The 20,323-nt window shown below is 41.0% G+C and overlaps 1 protein-coding gene across 1 annotated transcript in view; it reads right to left on the bottom strand.

Annotated features, from left to right (window-relative positions):
* Positions 1 to 17,020, bottom strand: part of LYN (LYN proto-oncogene, Src family tyrosine kinase) — a gene marked incomplete at its 5' end in the record, with an annotated part of 50,295 nt that extends 33,275 nt beyond the window's left edge. The window contains one exon of the mRNA XM_082302295.1: positions 16,957 to 17,020. The remainder of the gene's footprint in view (positions 1 to 16,956) is intronic.
* Between the last annotated feature and the right edge of the window lie 3,303 nt (positions 17,021 to 20,323).

Raw genomic sequence — 20,323 nt, 5'->3', positions numbered from 1 at the left:
CCAATAAATACCTGTTGTTCAAAAGGTCAGTAATCATTTATCTAAACATGAATGCTCTATATGGCTTAGGGGTTTAACAGGTATATACATAAGTATTTTAACAGGTACATAAGTAAAATAAATTTGTATTCAATTGAGTATGAAAAGTAAACTCTTAAGCCACAAATTTCTTATGCATAAGAATAAGAAAAAAAAAATCAGACCCCCAACTTACTCTGAGTCTTGAATATTGCTTCATATTTAAACTTCCGAACCAAAGAACAGGAAGCGTCTGTTTACATCTATATATAAAAACTCAACTGGTTTCACACCTGGAGCTTTAAAGCAGTTTAGAGAGCAGAGGAGTAAATAGTTTTATTTTTAATACCTCTTTTAAAAATTGTGAATAATACATTTGCCCTCATCTGTTTTACATATTTCATTCTGGCCTCCAATGCCAGTTGGTTTGTTGCTACTTCACAATTTATAGTCAGAGGTAACAAAGTGATGCCTTCATCAGATCTCCTGAACTCCCGCGCATTTCCCTCAAGGTCACAGCACAAGTGTCTCGAAACTCAGAGTAATCAACTTAGATTAAAACTGCTGGGTAGGAAGGATCATAATCCTGCTCTGCTCAAGGACACAAACACCTGCTTTCTCAGAACCTCATCCTTCAATCAACTGTTCAAATTTATAGTTCTATGGAAAAAAAATGGGAAAAATCTTGAAGGTAAGGACTGCATTTACTTTAACCTTCAGTGCTTACTTCCACTTTATGTTGATCTGCTTCCACATCACCTGTGCTACCCAAGTGTTGCAAGGATCTCCTTTATCTCTGTTATTGGGACTATGAGGAGGACTACTTCTGGGAAACCTGAATTCATTTTTGACCCATCATCACATGGCAAAGCAACTGCCAAGAAATACAGAGCAGGAGTTTAACTAGAGGTAGTAAAGCTCAGCAATGGCATATCAGTACTGCTCTACACATATTTGTGCCAGTGAAGACTTGCCACTAGACCAGAGTGAGAATAAGAGTGACAAAAATAAATTACTTGTCCTTAGGAGCAATGCAAAAGCATCAACTGTAGAGCAACTGAAGAGAAGTGGTTTCCTGTTCCTTGCCAGTCTCAAAAATGATGAGATTTGAGCTTGTTCAGCCTTATTCCTATACCTGCAATTCATCATATATATCTATAGCTATATATGAATTTAATAATATATAATATTATCTATAGATACACATTTCAATTTTTACTGTAAGTCCTGACTGTCTGACAACTTTCATCAAATTAGACTCATGCAAATACAGAAATCTGGGGTCAGCTTTCATTCTGAGCCTGTTTCACTTCCTACGTCTTGTTTTTGCACTGGCAACTAACGAGGGGAACTTAAGCAGTTTCTTCATCCCTTGCCTTTCTGCCAAAATGGTTGTGTATGTCTCAGTCAGTCGTTGCCTCGTGTATTTTAATATCTTTTAAAATTTAGCTTATTTCAGTAGGTCTGGATCACCTCATCTCTGTTTCTCCCAAATGGAATTTATCCCTTACCTGATACTCATACACATGGGCGTACACACACAGGGGAACAAATCACCATGTGCTCCCTGCAATGCACATGAAAACCAGCATGGATAACCTGAATCTACACAGTGTTTGGCTATGACAAACTTGCTCTGTGTAGACCCTCACTGCTCCTGAGACGTGAGAAGCCATAGCCCAGCTGCCAGCATTTAAAAGGAAATGGAAAAATAATGGGGGAGATTCTTTTAACTGCCTTAATCTTCTTTGTGGAAAAGGTGAGACAAAGCTAAAATAATATTTTGACATACATATCTATATAAACAGGTGAAAAACAGAAACAAGTTAATCCCCATTGTAACCAACATTACTGTGGTGGAAAAGGATGCACCAAGCACATTATTGTAAAATTTCCTCGAACCTGGTCTCGTTTACTTCAATCCTTCAAATTTGTCAAGGGTGCATGTCTGTCATAGCAAGACAACGTAGCTATCTAGTTTATCAACCACGATTAGAGCAAAGGACTACAAATTACTACAAATTACTGGGAAAGGCAGACCCGTTCTAGGCAGCACAATCACATTGCACAAGCTCAGAAGAGACTTTGCCATGTGCCATTTTTAGAGAGATTAATGGGTGATGGTGGGGAAGAACAAGATATTATTGCTGAAAGGCTTCAGAACCTCATTCTGCTTGGCTTAGAAGCTGTCTCGTAAGTCCCAGTCTTAAAAATGTTTTGGAGACATCCTCTTGGGAGATTAGGAAGAAGTCAGATCTTTTTCAGCCTCTTTTCCAGAATTTAAAGACAAAACCCTCTCAGTTTTTTCCACTTCCACTGGTTATCCTAGCAGCCCTTCTCCACATCTGTTTCACTTTGAACTCATTCCTCTTAAGTACAGGAGGTTGGAGCTGCCCAGGTGTTTCAAGATGATTTTCAGCAATGCCTTGAAGCAAATAGTACGAAGCAAATAGAAATATACTATTTCTTCCATCTACAGAAACACATCGCTCAGTAAATCCCAGAAATTAATTTATGATTTTCACACTTTGATCACATTGGCCTTTTATAATCATCTGGCCATCCAATAAGACATCCAGGTTTGTCTCATTTGTCGTAATGAGAAACTATTCTCACAGCAGACTTTCCTATCTCCAGTGCTGTTCTCTTACACCCTGATATTAAATTTCTCCCCATTATTTTCCCAGACTATTCGTCATGCACGATATTCTCAGCCACCTGTGTGTTTCTAATGCCTCTTAATGCCACAAGGGGCCTCATATTTTTTCATTGCAAATGAAAGTATTTTTAAAAAGTCTCAATGTAACACCAGGCAACAGAAAGTGGTCCTGCCAAGAGAGTGGTAGTGGTTCCTGTCTGCTGCACTTCCCCCTGTTCCGCTTCTTTCACAATTCCTTCCTTAGCAATTGAGACCAAGACAAATTCTACTTTGTCCATGCTATCTCAGATTATTTTTATGCTTTCCTACATCAGTTACAGGAAGTATCGCTGTACCACCTTCATGCTCCCAAATACCTGCATTCCTACCATACTCATAAATCCATCACATTTTGACTTCCTCTGCAACGCTCAGTTTTGAGCCCTGCGCCAGCATTTCTGCCTCTCCTTTTCAGAGCCCTGATTCCCAACATAAATGCATAAATATCTCAGTCCAACTAAACCAATCTGGGTTGGCAGACACCTCTCCTGAATCCTTTACCAAGCTGACTACTGTTCTCATTGAAATTCTCACCACCCATTCCTCCACCCTTTGGTGTCCTGTTTTTCTTTCCCACATTTGCCTTCGTATTGAAATGAGGGGTTAGGACTCTGCAATATTCATAACTCAAGTCCACTTCCTTAAAACAAAAATTCAAGTACAACAGGGCCAAAAAGTGTGCTGCCATACAACTATATTGGAAGTGGACTGTGTATTAGAATCAACAGAATGGTTTGCATTGGAAGGGACCTTCAAGATCATCTCATTCCAAGCCCCCTGCTGCGAGCAAGGACACCTTCCACTAGACCAGGTTACTCAGAGCCCCATCCAACCCAGCCTTGAACATTCCCAAGGATGGAGCAGGCACAGCTTCTCTGGGCAACCTGTGCCAGGGCGTCACCGCCCTCTCAGTACAGACTTTCTTCCTAATATCTAATCTAAACCTGCCCTCTGTCAGTTTAAAGCCATTTCCCCACGTCCTATCACTCCATGCCCTTATAAAAATAAGCTCTGTTGTAGGCCCCCTGAAGGTACTGCAAGGCTGCTCCCTGTAGCATTCTCTTCTCCAGGCTGAACAACACCACCTCTCTCAGCCTGTTTTCACAGGACAGGAGAGGTCATACAGCAAAAATCCCCCAGCATTTGACATAAGAACCAAAAAAACTTTTGGTGAGATAAAATATCTGGAGTTGCCGCACTGACGCTGCATTGATGTGTTTCTGGAAAAGGCAGACCCATACTGAGCACCACAGTCATATCATATAACAAAACCCCTTTTTGTTCCTATACTCCCCCATTTAAATTTTTTTTTTTTTTTTTACTGACTAGACGAGGCTTTTTAGCGATGCATTAACCAACATGAACTAACACAGTGCTATACTAAATGGCAAATAAGTGACTTAAGTTATCTCATCTCAAACTTCCAATAGGAAGGAGTGCTTTGGTAAAACTAATTCTATCAAAGTAAACATTTTTCTATATTCAAATGGCACTTTCCAACCTTTGCCTGTCTTTCCTTTAAGTGTCCAGAGAGAGGGTAATTTTATTCAGTGCTTGGCTAAAATACACAGTCTTTGCTGGAGCTCATAAATGACAGCATAACATATACAATAAATATCATCATAGTTGATGACATGAAAGGTAGCTCTAACAGGGGTGGGAAGCTTTGGCCAAGAAAAAAAAAATCTTCTATCTTTCTGTAAATTCACTACAGTTTTGTCTAGATTAGTTAAAAGCTTGGTTTCATGCAGGAATTTTGGCAGTGGTTTAAAAAAGACACAATAAATAAAAATCAGCAAGAAACACTGAAAATAATGACACTGTAGTAGTATGATGATATTATAATGCTTTCAGAAGGATGAAAATAAAATTCTGAAACAAAGCATCACATTGAAATGAAGCCATTTTTGTACAAACTACTGAACCTTCTTTATTCAGCTGAAGAAAACAATTACCAAAACACAAGAAAGTTAATCCACAAAAGATTGTAATTTTGCTAACAGCGCATAATAGACTTTATATATTATAAAAATGCTCCAGATTCATGTAGTCAGTATTTTTGGCACTAATTTTAAACCAAGTCTTACATTAATATAACATCTGTTTTCTGACCTTATAATACTTGCTTCGTTTTATTACAATCATTTGCCTCAACTGCATCCTCCAGAATTTTGAATCAATATCAACAATGAATTAATTCACTTTGCCAGCCCTCAGGCAACCACATCTTCCATTTCCTCAACTTTTTTCCACTGTACTATATCTTCTGAAGATAGGGGAAAAGGTCAAATAACATCTTAATTTGACATAACAGAATAAATACTTCTATCAAATTCTTCAAAAGGATCATATGACATGGAACAGAAAAGCTGTGCCAACATGTTAACCAACCTAAAGCAAAGGTTCCCAAAATACTTAAAGACTTAAAAGTGTAATGCAAACTATAAGAAAAATTTCATTTTCTTGACTGGTAAAAACCCTCAGTAATGACAAACAGCAGCTTCATACAACCAAATCTCCATTTCCAAATGAAAATTTGGCCAAACCACTACACTGAAAAGGATCAACATTCTTCCTAACTATTAGGAAGTGTCCCAGTCCAGCTAGCAAAACCCCAAGGACTACATCTACTTTCCAAGCTGAGTGTATCTATGACTCACATACCATTATTTTCAGCTTTAAATTGATGACTTTGGCCAATAATGGCAGTGTGCTAAATCTTCAGTAGTCTGTATTTGCCCTGCACTTTATGTATGCCTATGTCTGCCACTAAGATAAGGATCCTGCTCCACTCCTTTTTTAGTGATTAGAGCAGTAACTGTGGCATAGGAAAATGAGAAACTACCCATAAAAACAAGAAGGTGTTGGAGAGAGGTCCAGGAGCAGGCCAAAGGTCTTCATCCTCATAACAACTGACATGATGGAAGGACAGGACAAGCTTCACACAGCTTCTTTGGAGAACATAGATCTGGGAACTATCCTTCCTCTCTCCCAACAGTACTTACCGAGCTATTCACCCTCCCCTTCTCCTTCACAAACACTTTGTCTCCCAAAACAAGGCGCAGTTGAGAGGTGTGCAACCAGAGCTTCTATGTCAGTCCAGAAGGGCCGGTTCATGCCCACAGTGGCTTTACTCAGGTGTTGGTTTCAATATACTGATCAATGTATTGGAAAGCAAAGGCACAGCCACACAAATCATCTGAGTATTACTGAGCAGTGCCCCATGCCTGCATTGACAACATGACACATGAAAGAGAAATGAGAGCTTCTCCCTGTTTTCATTGAGCCTCAGAAGACAACAGGGGACAAAGCGAACAATTTGCTAACTTGTAATGAGTTTGGGAAATCATCACCAGGCTGCACCCCAATGAGCTCTTCAGCCAAAATATGTTACCCTGTCTGCCCTCTCCAGAAGGTGCAAAGGAAGGTAGATTTGCAGGTAGCAGCTGATACTTGAAACTTGTGTCTCCTTCAAGTGAGGCAGCCTAATGCTCAACCTCCACATGCCCAGGCAAATGTATTGATGGGACTCCTGTTGAAGCAAATTATAAATAGCTACTATGGCTAAGGGGACAGGATAGTTATTTATGAATGTGGCCTTCAACTAGTTAAATATGTTGTTGGCAATAAAGACTATTTTGCAGATGTGCTCTCTTGCTTTGAAGTGTGCCGATAATACAAACTCATTGTTATATTTACAAATAGAATGCAAAGATAATGAACATCATGAAATTATCACAACATAAAATCATAGAATTGTTAAAGTTGGAAAAGACCTCTAAGGTGATCAAGTCCAAACTATGTCACCAACTGCCACATTTAGAGAGGTATTTTGAATACTTCCAGGGATGGAGATTCTGCCACTGCCCTGGGCAGCCTGTTCTAACACCTGACCACACTTACAGTGAAGAAATTTTTCCCAATATCCAATCTAAATCTCCCCTGGCACAACTTGAAGAAATTTCCTCGTGTCCTGTCACTTGTTGGTTGGAGGAAGAGATCAACCCCTACCTGGACACAACCTTTTTTCAGGACATTGCAGAGTGATAAGGTCTCCTCTGAGACTCCTTTTCTCCAGACTAAACAGCCCCAGCTCCCTCAGCAACCCCTCACAGGACTTGTGCTCCAGACCCTTCCCCAGCTCCATTGGCCTTCTCTGGACTTGTTCCAGCACCTCAAAGTCCTTCCTGTAATGAGGGGCCTAAAACTGAACACAGGATTTGAGATGTGGCCTCACCAGTGCCGAGTACAGGGGAACAATCTCTACCCATGTCCTGCTGGCCACACTGTTGCTAATACAGGCCAGGATGCCATTGGCCTTCTTGGCCACCTGGGCACAGGCTGGCTTATGTTCAGCTGGCTGCTGACCAGCACCAACAGGTCCTCTTCTGCCAAGCCACTTTCCAGCCTCTCTGCCCCCAGCCTGTAGTGCCGTGTGCGGTTGTTGGGACCCAAGAGTAGCACCCAGTATTTGGTCTTATTGAACCTCATACAATTGACCTCAAGCCATCAATCCAGACTGTCCAAATCCCTCAACATGCCAATAAAAAAATGATGGATGACAGCAAATTCACAGCCAGCAAGCCCTGATGAAGGTTTTGAGGGTGGTCTCATAGAAAGTATGCCACTTCTCCCTTTGGTTTATCTTCTGCTTTCAGTGTGTTTAATAAAAGAGAGAAATGGGAAACAGAACATTAGTGCATATTAGCTTTTGTTCTTTCAAATTCAGGTAACTATATCCCCAGGGAATAAATCAATTTTTACAAACCTTACCTGGTTTTATGCATTCTACAATCTGCTTTCAACATGGATTAAGACAAGTTATGGCTAAATCAGGGCAGAATGACTTCTGTGTCAATGGATCCTAACTGTAATAGCCTTGCCATTGTGTAACTCATACTACTTTGCCCCATGCTGCATTTGCCATTCTGCTTCATTGGTCAGAGGGCTTCTTTATCTGCTGTCATGTTTGAATGCTGATATGTACTCATGACTAAACTTGCAACTAAAACATAGCATTCATATTATAATAGCATCACATTATGTCTTGAGCACATCCAAAGCACTGAATTTCACAGAAGAGAAAGATTTCTTTTCACTATCTTCAAACACCAGCATACATTTAAATTGTAAAAATAAGTTACTTCTCCAGCAGATTGTATTGTGTTTCATCAGCTGCACAGCACCAGATATACACAGAACTCTCCTGAAACATAGGACATCATAATATGTATGTATGTATGTACATATTATCCAAGTATGTAATATGGATTCAAGAATGAATTCTACGCTCAGATAAAAATTTGGGGTTAAATCATTCATGCTGACATGAGCTAATACTCAGAGTCCAGTTCTTCCTGAAAGTTTGCAAACATTGGACAAGTTTGCTCAAGTTGCAAGAGGAAATTGCAAGAGTTCTCAAAAAAAAAAAAAAAACAAAACAGCGTCAAATCTAGTGCCACTAAATTACACTGGCAGAAATGAAATTTTTTTGCTGTTTAATCTTTCCAGGGATACTAGACCAGCATTCAGCACTAACTGTTTAAGTATCCACAGGAGGAACCACCTTGTCTTGTTCTCACTGTTGTTAAGGAGCAGAATCTCCCTTAAGTTCAAGGGTGTAAGAACATCTTCCAGGTTCTGGCACTTCACAGAAGACTATTTATAACTCATTTATTTTACTTAATTTTAAACTCTGTGGTAATTATATTCCTTCAAGGGCATGAATCTAAAGTAGGAATGTACCAGCTGGTTTCTCACCCAGCTTAGAACTGTTTCAAGCAACTGTTGCAATTTGGCGCAGGTGGAGTGGCACTAAAGGATATCATCCGAACTGACACTTTGCTGCAAAAATGATAAATAGAATTAAAACAGTTCCATGACTAGCAATTTTTGGAGGTTTTTAGATTAAGTCCTTGAGATCGGAGGTTTTTTTTAATAGATAAAAGTAGACTTCTTTTAAGTCTACCAAACATGTCCTGAGGGGCTGCAAAATGTCACAAATTCAGGTCTGAAAACCTGTCATGTGAAGAGGGAAGCCCGCTCTAACGAAACTCTTGTGAAACTACATGCTCAAGCTGGGGTGGCAGTAAGAGTGTAAAAGGAAATACCTCACTGAAGGAAACATGTCACTGAATGAACATGAATAAGAATTCACATCCAGGTTTCTGAGCATGTTTTTCACATTTGTTGCACGCACAGGCAAGTGTGTGTGCAAGTTAACCAAAATTAAAAATATTTTACATGCTTTCCATTTTCATAGAGGAGTGAGAGTGAGAATCTGGAAGCTCTCTTCTAAGGAAAGCTTGTGAAAACCTGGTGTGAGAGTTCACTTGACTGTTCCTGCTTCAAAGGTTCTAAGGGAGAACCTCCGATTTTAAACACAGGTATGTCTTTGCAGATGATCTTTCTCAAGGGCAAGAATGAAATGAACACTTTCCCACATTATCAGGACACAGTTATGCAAGTATATTAACTTGAATAAAGTTTTTTTATATTTGAGAGAAAATATTCCATACGAAACAGAAGATCTGACTAGGGGACTGATTTAAAGATTCATGCTGCATTTCCTCAATATGCTCATTTATTTCATTTCCAAAAAACTGATTAATAATTTGACTTCTGCTACTATTTTAACTTTGCCTTGATATTTCTTGTTTTCTCACTCTAAAAACAACCAACATTTTTGTATTCACAATATATCACTAATAGATCGTGCAGCACTTAGTATTTTCTGTCGTTTCTAGTCCTGCTAAATGGTCAATCAATAGCAGATGAAGACCTAGCAGTTACAACCATAGCAAGTTTCCCTGAACCAGGCTCTGATCCTGTAAGTGACAGCACACATTTTGCAGGAGCTCAAAGATTTCAGGAGACTCACACCAGGACTTTCTGCACAAAGTGCAGGACACAGACCTTAAAAAGTAGGCCAGCACTCACAATAATTCTAGCAGAGGTAGACTCACGGTAAACTGGAGGTCCATGACAATAATTATTTTCACATTCATACTGCAGACTGCAAGAATTTCACAGCACTATTATTACAACCATACTGGCGGCTCATTAAAGTTTATAACCTTTGTAACTCCACATTACTCAAGTATGCAGCTCACAGACAGGACATGTGATTATGCTATGCTTTGAAAAACTGCCTTAGACTGTGCACAAGCCCCAATGTTTAAATGTAACTTCAGCACTTAGAGCCCATGCTGATAACTTTCAAAGCAAGAACTAAACTAAATCAGTGTTTGCAATGGTTATCCAAGTTTGTTTCAGTTTATCAAGTTTGTTCCAGACAACAAAAACCATATGAGAAATAGTGTCGGAGAGGAGGTCAAAATCCCTAAGAAATCAGAATTGGGGTTGATATTGAGAAACAAATTAAGCAGGAAGACTGCAGAAGCAAAGACACAAAAAGAGAAAAAACAGTCAAATAAGAATGTAAAGGATAATAACTAATTGGGTAGAGACCATTATAGTCCCTAGGAAAGCATATATTTTCAATCAGTATGAAAAGATACAGAACATGTAATAAACCTACATACTCTGTGCTCAAAGGAGAAATTACTTTCCTGTGTCATGCCATACAAACCACCTGCTTTCATTGCAGGAGGAGGGAAGAGGACCTTTCACTCATCCAAACCTAGTCCAATATATATGATTTGAATAAACTACTCAAATGCATTTTTGACACTTGTAGCCTTGCTTAAATGCTCCATTAAGAGCAGAAGTACCTTACCTGAAGCACCTTTCTCCCACTTGTTCACTCTACCAGCCAAAACCCTTTTCTGCTGGTGCCAGCTCCATAGAACCAGGTTCTTCTAAACTTGCACTGCCTCCTCAAAGCTAAATTTCTTACGTTTCACTTTCTGTGGGGTCCGTGTACGGGGCACACCAACACCAATGAGCACAGAACAGCAATCCTGGAGCAAGAGCTGTGTCTCAGCACCACTTACCCACAATACCAAGCCTTGGCTTCTTCTGCACAGGCCAGCACACATGCTGATAAATCCATGCTCTGCTTCCCTGAATCAGAGGTGTTTACAAGGAGGGTCAATGCTGGCTCAAAAACCTTTTACATGTGCACAGCACACAAAAACCTGCATGCAACAGAAATGAAACTTGACCAGAGAAGGTCAAAGCAGCATCACAAAAGGGCAGACAAAGGGGCAGGGGACAATCCACACTGACCATTTTCAAGACAGAAACCCGTTTTAAGTCAGTTTGAGGTCACGATTTTAAACCAGATGCGTCAAACAGCAGTTAGCTGTCTCTAAAGATCAATTACACCTACCCATAAAATATACTCTACACAGAAGAATCTTGCTGACCACCTGCAGAAGTACAAAGTTGCTCTTAAACAAGGCCCAACCTTAAAATACTTTGAAGACCATGTCAGGACTGCCAGGTTGGTAGTCCACTGGACTTCATATCTCTTCAAGAGTCTGGGGTACATATTTCTGGATGAGTATTCACTGATAAGATAGCACAAGTAGTTTACAAACGATAATTGGATTATGAAAGGTGCTAAGGCTTACTCTTACAGAAAGGGAAAACAAAATTTGCTGCAGATGTCTAAACCAAGAGATGAAATAAAGAGTTTATACCACTGACAGTCCTGAAGATGAAGCTGGAGAGAAGGAAACAGCAGAATGCTGTTGGCAAAAAAAAAAAAAAGAATGATGGGAGAAGAGAAAAAGGAAACTGTGGCAGGGAGTACTCCTGCAGTAGGATAAAGACTGAAACATGGATTTTTCCAGGAAACTGGGGAGAAAAAGCCCCAAACAAATAGCACATTATTACTAATGAAGACATTTGAGGCAATGTGGGTCAAGGACCTTTTTGGAAACAGTGGTAAGCATTATGGCAGAGAAAGGGGAACTGCTCCCAAGGAAATTTAGCAGGAGATTTTGAGAAGAGGCAAGCTCTCCTAGTCAGGCATAGTGGGACCACTGCTGTGTACTGCCTGCCTAGCAGAAACCATCAATCAGGCCATCCACATCCCAAGAGAAATGAGCTTAGAATTCACCTCAGTATGACTTGGTGCGTCTCCACTGGTGCCAGGACAGCCACTGCAATCTCTCTCGAAGACAACGCAAACACAGCCGGACAGAAAAAGGAGGACAAAGTGCCACACCAGCAATACAGCAGAAGAGTTGCTTAAAAGGCAGGTTTTCCAACACCCCTCAAGGGCTGCAACGCTTCCTCCAGCCTTTGCACAGTTTAGCACATCTTTTGCAATGGTAAGTCTGGAGTTACAAAAATGTACTTTGAATCCCATTTGCACATTCTGCTACATCACAACAGTACATTCAAACGACTCTTGCAATGTATTTTGAACAAGTTGAACACAGAACATCCCATATAGGATTTCCTCTTTCTCCTGCCCATCCCCTTCCTGTTTGTTTACTAAAAACTTTCACTTCCTCAGTGACATTAACACCAGCTCTGGGGATCTCTTAACCCTGGTTCTCCAGTTCTTGTCCACTCACACCTGAATCACAGCTCCCCAGGGCATTTAGTACTCACTGAAGGGTTTTAAAAGTCCATCAAAACATGTGGTAAGGTTGGGGCTGCCCTGGAGAAAACCATTTCTGTCCACTGGATCTAATGAATATAAACCCCATGATTCTGGCAAGGGATACTCGAGTAGGCAATTTCAATATATGCAACAGATATGCTAGTATTCAGATCTTTCCCTACTCAGTTGATACTACCAGGAAATATTCTCTTTGTCTGAATACAGTAGAACTTAGTCATAGGTCAGACCTACTGATTTATAAATGTGTTACCACAACACAGGAATTCACTCAAACATATTCTTTAACTTTTGGTATTAATTTTGTTCTAAGCCCCTAGTACAGTCATACATGGAATAGGAAAACCTGCTTAGCAGTCAAATATGCTTCTGTACTAATTCCTGGGATACTATATTGCTTCAGTTTGAACCTAAGATAAAACTTCAATAAAATTTCGTAAAAAAAAAAATTAAACAGGTTTGTATACACCTATCTGTACAAACTAATGAAGGAAACATGAAAAAAAGCAAGAGAATGTGGATACCACATCAGAAAGATTATGCTTTTTTTGATGAACTTCCTGAAACAGCTTTTGTTAAATCAACAAAGGAAAATTTAAAAGCACATTCCAGAGGGAATCAATTGCCTTAAAAATTTTATCATTTCCATACTCAGAGCAGCCCTCTAAAATAGAGAAAACTGCAAGAAGTGCCATTCCAGAAGAGTAGCTGCATCCCGTACTTCAATGCCTTTGGTGAACTATCACGTGCTCCAGTTTAAGATTGCACTATTTCCTATCACAGCTGGCCTTTGCAAATTAAAGTAAGAAGTTCTACAGTATATCAGCCACAGGAAGAAGTAGCCTCCTGCCACATGCAGCAGAGGCCATAGAGGAAGAAGGACACTTTGTTCAGACTGTTTATCATTTGAGTCCTTTGAACTGAAGACGTAAGACAAGCGTGCTGCGCAAACACAGGAACCAATTGTAGATACTTGAAATGCCAGCAGTTTGAAAAAGATAGGCAATGCTGACCTAAGGGAGAGCAAATGCTGGTCTGAATGGTACTAGTCCACTCTTTTAACACCCCAGAAAAGTGAGATTTACCCATTGCCCCCTCCACCTTTCCCTAGTGTCCTCCTTCTTTTCTCCCCAGCAAAGTGTTGCTGTCAAAATACCATCTCTCTTCTGATGTTTGCCTGACAGAAGTAATCTATTTACCTCTATGACTAGTTCTTTAGGGCACAAAACAAATACAAGTATCTCATAAATATTTGGAGGAAATTATTCCAGCACAAGATCAGTTCTGCCTTCACGTTTTGTTCCATGAACCCATATTTTTCAGGAAAGATGCTGAACTCAAATGTGAATAATTCAGTCTCGGAAATGACAGCATTTAGTGACAATGTCAACAGGAAATGTATCTGAATCAAGCAAAAATAAATATGAAAACACAGACCCTTCCATCATCCCTGAAGGACAATGAAGTTCAAACTAGGAACAGTCACACTAAGGACAGTTACATTGCATTTGTCTTTTATTAGTACAGGCTGACTTCTTTGAGAAGGCACCATTACTGTTTACAGGGTGGCAGACTCCTTCACCCTGTATGCATCACTAAAGACTGTTTTCATACAAATGCAGTTTTATTTTTTTACCTATAGTTTCCTGTTGTATGGCTTAGTAAGTCTGGAGTTCTTTCTTACTATACCATCTCTAGCACTCCTACACTCTCATTAAAGAGGGACAGAAATAAATGGGAGAAACAGGAAGCAGGAATACCATCAACAGGAGAAAAAATCCTAATTCTCAGCTGGGCAACTGGTTTTTCTATAGAACAAAGCATTTTTGCTTAGAGATGGAAATCCTACAGAGGCAAAATTATAATAAACACTGCTTAATAGTCACATGGTTTGGTGTAATTATTTACACACTGGGCTCCATAGCTTCAAAAGGAAGTATCACTCCCTGCACATAAAGCTCACACAACCCTCAGGATCCCCGGCCCACAGATTCTCCTCCCATCCCTTGCATTAGCACATGACAGCTCATATCCTTCTGGGATCTCTGTGGCAGCAGACATCCACCTCTGTGTACAGCCATGCTACTAGAGCAGTGTGCTAGGAGTCCTGGATTATACCTAATGCCCACCCCATTAATTATTTAGTTACGTTAGTTAGGTAGTTAGTTATTCCCCATGTGCTTGTCTCCTGTGTTCACTCAGTTTTGCAAAAGTCTCCCTGAACCCCAAGAGTAAAAACGACTTTACAACTCCCTGGACAGAAGAAAAAAAGTTTCTCAGTTACTCAGAATATGCACATATGGAAAGGAGGAAAGATCTCATCCCTTTCCCAGATCACCAAACTCTTTGACAAAAATAAAAATTGTCTCATGATCGACATGTGTTCATCCCAAAACCTCAAAGATTCCCATGATGATCCACAATAAAATGCAAAGTAGAGGTAGGCAAACATCTCCTTTTTGTGACAGAAATGGAATCCCATCTGAGATTAAATATGACAGTTCTGTAACTTTCCCAAATAACTACAGAGAGGTCAGTGTTGCTCCCTGATGTGCCCCCAAGAAGGACCAGACGTAGCATCTCTGGTTTGGTGAGATGCCCCACTGAAGAACAGGTACTAAGCTGAGCCAGGAGGACCTTGGACTTGTTTTCATTGCCTGTTACAGGAATTGTTTCCTGCAACACTTTCTGTTCTGTGATGCCATTTAACTTACAGGAGTCAAAACGGCCATAGGAAGAGAGGTCATTTCAATTACATGGATAAATTGGGGGGAAAAGTATTATGAAATAGTTACTTTTACATTCGTAAATGCTATCTGTTCATATGAATAGTTTCATATTTATGGACTCTCTTCAAAGGGTAACATTAAACCCCATAGTATTAAACAACTTAAAGGCAACAGGGTTTGTCTTTGTATTGTAAAGTTTCACAATTGATTGCTTTGTCAGAAAGAGTCATTGCACAACTCCCCTGGTTAAGGGGTTTAAAAAGGAAGGTCTAAACCTTACCATGTCTTCTGTATATTTCTATAAGGAAAAAACCCTTATTTACTCAAAAATAGGGAAAAGCAGAATAACTTGAAGTCAGCGAGCTACAATACAAAGATGATCATCCAATGTCATCACGGTTAAAAAGAATAATATATGCCAACAGCACACAATTAAAATAAATTGTTATGTTATTAAATAAATAATTCTTTCCTAACTAGTCTGTAACTCACAAAGTTGAAACAGAGAAAGAAAAAAAGCTTTAAATCTCAGAAGAGATCCATAGAATGAGACATCTTTTGATCTCAGAGTTCATTAATTTCAATCCTCGTCCAAGATTCCATAACACCCTATTAACAGTATCTAACTGATTTCTAGCCTGTTACTACTTTTTCAGAGAAAACGATTTGATTTTTTTCTCATCCATACTTTCAGTGCTGTTGATAGTAAGTATTAAAGAGATAACACCTATTCTGTTCTCAGTGTTGGGTTGGAAACAATCCACACAAAATTTGACTCTCCTTTTGGTAAAACTGAGCTACATTTTCCCAATGTAGCTTTGCATTTTCTCAACACCTATCTTCCGCTTTTTGTTTTAACTCTACAGTGATACTGTTTTGAGTGCGGATTTATCTACGTGGCACTTGTACTTTACAGATACTTTCAACTAACATTACTATTTCTAAATTGCAAAAGTCTTACACGTATTTGATGGGATCAAGCTTAAAAATTTTAATTTTCAATTTGTATTACGACATCCCAAATTACATTAAGATTGGTAAGAGTGTTTCTCTTTCTTCAAAGGTGGGAACGAAATGCAGGAGATGGGATACTGATTAGGGGTTTCAGATGAAACCAGCTTTGTGCTCCCTATGTATATCCGCAGGAATATGATCTGGCTAAACAAGTTTTAAATGTTAATCCCTTTGGTCTTTAGGGCCAATAGAGGGGAGCAAGGCAACAAGATGAGTTTTTGCCAACCCATTCACCGCAAACACTTGAAAGATGCAGTTTCAATAGAAAGCTCTTAAATGCTTTACTGAAGGTACAGCATCAGCTCCTAAACTAAAATTGTAAGGAGAAAACCCTTCACGACCGTTCCTTAGGCATACAGTACCTACAGACTACAACAGTAATCTGCAATAAAAACTGTGCTCCAAACATCACAATACCATTTTCTCATCTTTCTTTTAATTCCAAGCACATTTGAACGTACAGTTAAGAGGAAGAGGCACCAGAAATTACGCTCCTAGGAAAAAAGCAGTGTAAGAAGGGATACCCAGGGACCACATCACCTCACCTCAGCCAAGGCTATCATTTCGGCTCGAAACGCCGACTGCAGACTTTAGCCAGCTAATTTCACACGCTCCCCGGCACGAAACAGCCAGAAGGCACCCGAGCCCTCCGGATCACAGCCAGACGACAGGCAAAGGGGTATGAGATTAATCAGGCTTTTGAGAATGATTATTTTATCCCAAACGCGATTATTTCCCTTAAGACCCCATCCAGTCCTACCGGGCAGGTCGGGCGGCAGCGGCACCTCCTCGCGGGGGCAGAAGCGAGGCGGAGCCTCCCGGAAAGCGCCCGGTCCCACCGCACCGCACCGCACCGGGGCGCGGAGGCAGCGCGGCCGGGCACCCCCGCGGCACCCCGCGGGACAAGCGGGCTGAGCCGGGACCACCGCCCCCCGCCGCTCCCGGGAGAAGGCACTTACTTTCCCGGGTGCGCAAGTTGAGCGGCAGCGAGCGGACTGCAGGGTGCGCGCCGGGGCGCGGAGCGGGCCGTCCCGGGCGCCGAGCGCGGGGCCGGAGCGCTGCTCTCGCTGCGCGGGCGGGGCGCGGCCCGCGGTTGGTTCGCAGCCCGGGGACTTCCTGCTGCCGGGGAACATTTGCATGTGGTGGACAGCGGGGCGAGCGAGAGAGCGGGGGGCGGCCCCGGCCCGGCGGCTGCCGGCGGCTCGGCGGGAGCAGCTCCTCCGGCTGGAGAAGGGAGCGCCGCGCCGAGGGAGGCTGTGCCGGGGACGAGGTGGGGCAGGGGACGCGGCGGGGTGTCGGGAAGCGAGTGCCCCTGTGCCCCAGAGCGAACATCATGAAGGGAGCGAGCCTCCTCTAAAAGTTACAGCTAAATAAAAGCCTGTTAGTCTGAGAGGCAAAAAAGGTTGTCTTGTGCCATCAACAGCCAAAAAACCATCTTGAACTCCAAAAATGCACTGTAAGCAGCTTCTAGGGTCCATTGGCGGCTTGGTTGAGAGAAACAAAGAACAAGTAAGCTTATCTTTCAACGTTTCTTTTCTTTTAAGAATGATTTACTAGCCTGGTGAAAAGTGAAATAAAAATCTCACAGGTCAGCAAAACAGGAAATATGAATGCATGGACATAACAGCCAGAGGATGCAGCTGAAAAGCTCTGCAAGAGCTAGAGTCAAGGTGTCATTTGTGTACTGCCAGACCACGTGGGCAGGTTCAGGTCATGGAGATTTCTAAGGCAGAATTTTAAATGAAAATCATTTAAGCTTTCCATATAAACGTGTTTAGATAATGGATCAAGTTTGAGAAGCAGCCAAAGTGTTGCAAGACACTCAAAGGCACCTCTGTACACTTTCCCAAAGTCCGCCAGTAGAGCCTAACCCTGGGTTGGAGTGGACTCGGGAGCTGGTGAGGACTTCTGACAAGACACCCAAATGACTGAAAATAGCTCAGTGCAGCTCACACACTGTCGGGTTTATGAGGAGAACCTGGTGAATGTCAATAGGACTTACAGATCTTTGGTGCTGGTGTAAAAGCCTGCCACTCATGGTGATGTGCAGCTGGCACAATCCCTTTACTCTGGTGCGTGCTGCAGTCCCATCTCAATGCCCTGGCTCTGGCACACAGGCCACTATCTTGATCCTCCAGAAGACAGTCCACAGGAGCAGTGAGACCATAATCTGTCACATTTCTTCATCAGTCCCAGATGTCCCTGGGCATCTGTAGAGCTCTGAAAAGTAGCGGGCAATGGTTTCTAGTCTTCTTTGAATTATGTTATCAATGATTAAAATAATGTCATGTAAATACTCAGTATTAGACCAGCCTCTAAAAGTATTGTAGGGTGAGACAGTAAGGAATTCCTCAAGTTCTATTAATAAAAAGTTGGTAAATGTTTTCTCCCTCTCCCCAACTTAGGGAAAGGTATTTCATAATAACAATACCAATAATAAAAACCAACAGTAAAACAAACAAACCACACAACCACCTTTTTCCCAATGAAAACTTTATACAAAAAGGAAAGATCTGACTAAATATACATTGTCTTGGGTTTGGGGATTTTTATTTGGTAAGAAATTTGTATTCCAAAAGTTTATGTAAAATGAACCATTTGTTTGGAAGTGCACTGTTAGTACCTCACATTTCAGTTTTCCTCTATAGGGCAAGCACCTTGATCTTGTACCTTTCTTCTTGGAGAAGTTGTGCACAGATCCCACATCTGTCTTGTTCTCCCTCCTTTCCTCTTTATTTCTTCATTTCATTGTCAAGTATTCCACTGAATTTAAAATTCACCTTCTGCTAACAAAGCATTATTGAAAATGAAATTTAGTTTCATAAATGCATAATAGATTCCAGCAGTCTAGTAGAATATAATCTTATCTATAATGTGAATAATCTGGAAAAATAAAAGAGGTACTGAATTACCCTTAATAGACTGCTGTGCAATAGTAAACTGAGGAGGCATAGAACAAACTCAGCAGTTCTGCCCTAAAAGAACGAATATGAAGAAGGGTTAGAGTAGAATAAATACACTGTGCTTTATAAAAAATAAAAACAAAGACAGGTTGTTGGTATCATTTGAAATGTCAAGGTTTTATGCATCCTTGTTCCCACTGTTAAGAGGAATATGTACAAAAGCTACTTTAGAAAGCGTAAGCAGGAAAGGAACTCTCTCATTACATATTCATCAAAAGGGAAAAAAAAGCTGATTCTAGCCTCGCTACATCTGTGGATCAGCTGTTCATCACGTTTTAAATGTCTTTGTGTATAGATCAAGAGAGTTGGAGGGCAGTGTAAAATGGGGCAAGAATGAAACTTGAAGCCTGTCACTGAAGGGGAAGTCCTTGCAGGAAGGACTGTGAGTCACATTAGCCAGCCAGTGTTCATGCCCAGCAATCGATTTCCCGCTTTGGGAAGATTTGACTCCCAGACAATGTCTCTACTGCTGAATTAAGCATGGCTGCAGGGCAGTGCTCCAGTATGGAGGCCAGCTGGCAATGCAGGAGTCCACGTCCGTGCTCTTGGCATCCAGAACATGGGGACTGCACCAAACTGGCCCATGTGTCCTGGTTTCTGCTGGGATAGAGCTCATTTTCTTCTTATTACCTGGTGCAGTGGAGTGTTTTGGATTTAGTATGAGAATAATATTGGTTACACACCATAGTTCAGTTGTTTAGGCTTACCCTAAGTCAAAGCCTTTTCAGTTTCCATGATCTGACAATGACCAAGTGCACAAGAAGCCAGGAGACAGCTGACCCAAACTGGCCAAAGGGATGTTCCATACCATAGACTGTCATACCCAGTATTTATATATATTCTATATTGTTACAAACTGGGGGAAGTTGGCCAGGAGGGGGCTGATCATGTCTCGGGGGTGGGCTGGGTACTATTAGTGGGTGGTAAGCAACTCTACTGGACAACACTTGTTTTTTCTTGGGTTTTATTCCTCTCTCTCTCTCTCCCCATTACTATTATTATTATTATTACTACTGCTACTACTACTATTCTTTTTAGCTTTGTTTTAATTATTAAATTGTTCTTATCTCAGTCACTGAGTTTTTAATTTTTTCCAGTTGTCCTCCCGATCCCATTGGAAAGGGGGCAGTGAGGAAGCAGCTGCCTGGTACTTAGTTGCCAGCTAGTGTTAAACCACACCACCGTGATAACTTTCAGATCAGCTCTGGAATATTTCTGAGAGTGGTAAGGGGCCTGGGCCAGGGATGGGTTGAGAAATTTATCAGTAGACTCAGAGGAATGTCCAGTGATATTCCCTTGGGCACTGTTAATTACTGACCTAATGAGCCTTGGAGGGTCCACACCAATCCCTCTGCATACCTGT

Source organism: Coloeus monedula (genome assembly GCF_965178545.1).
Source record: "Coloeus monedula genome assembly, chromosome: 1".
NCBI lineage: Eukaryota > Metazoa > Chordata > Aves > Passeriformes > Corvidae > Coloeus > Coloeus monedula.
This window is presented reverse-complemented; position numbering and strand designations above follow the sequence as displayed.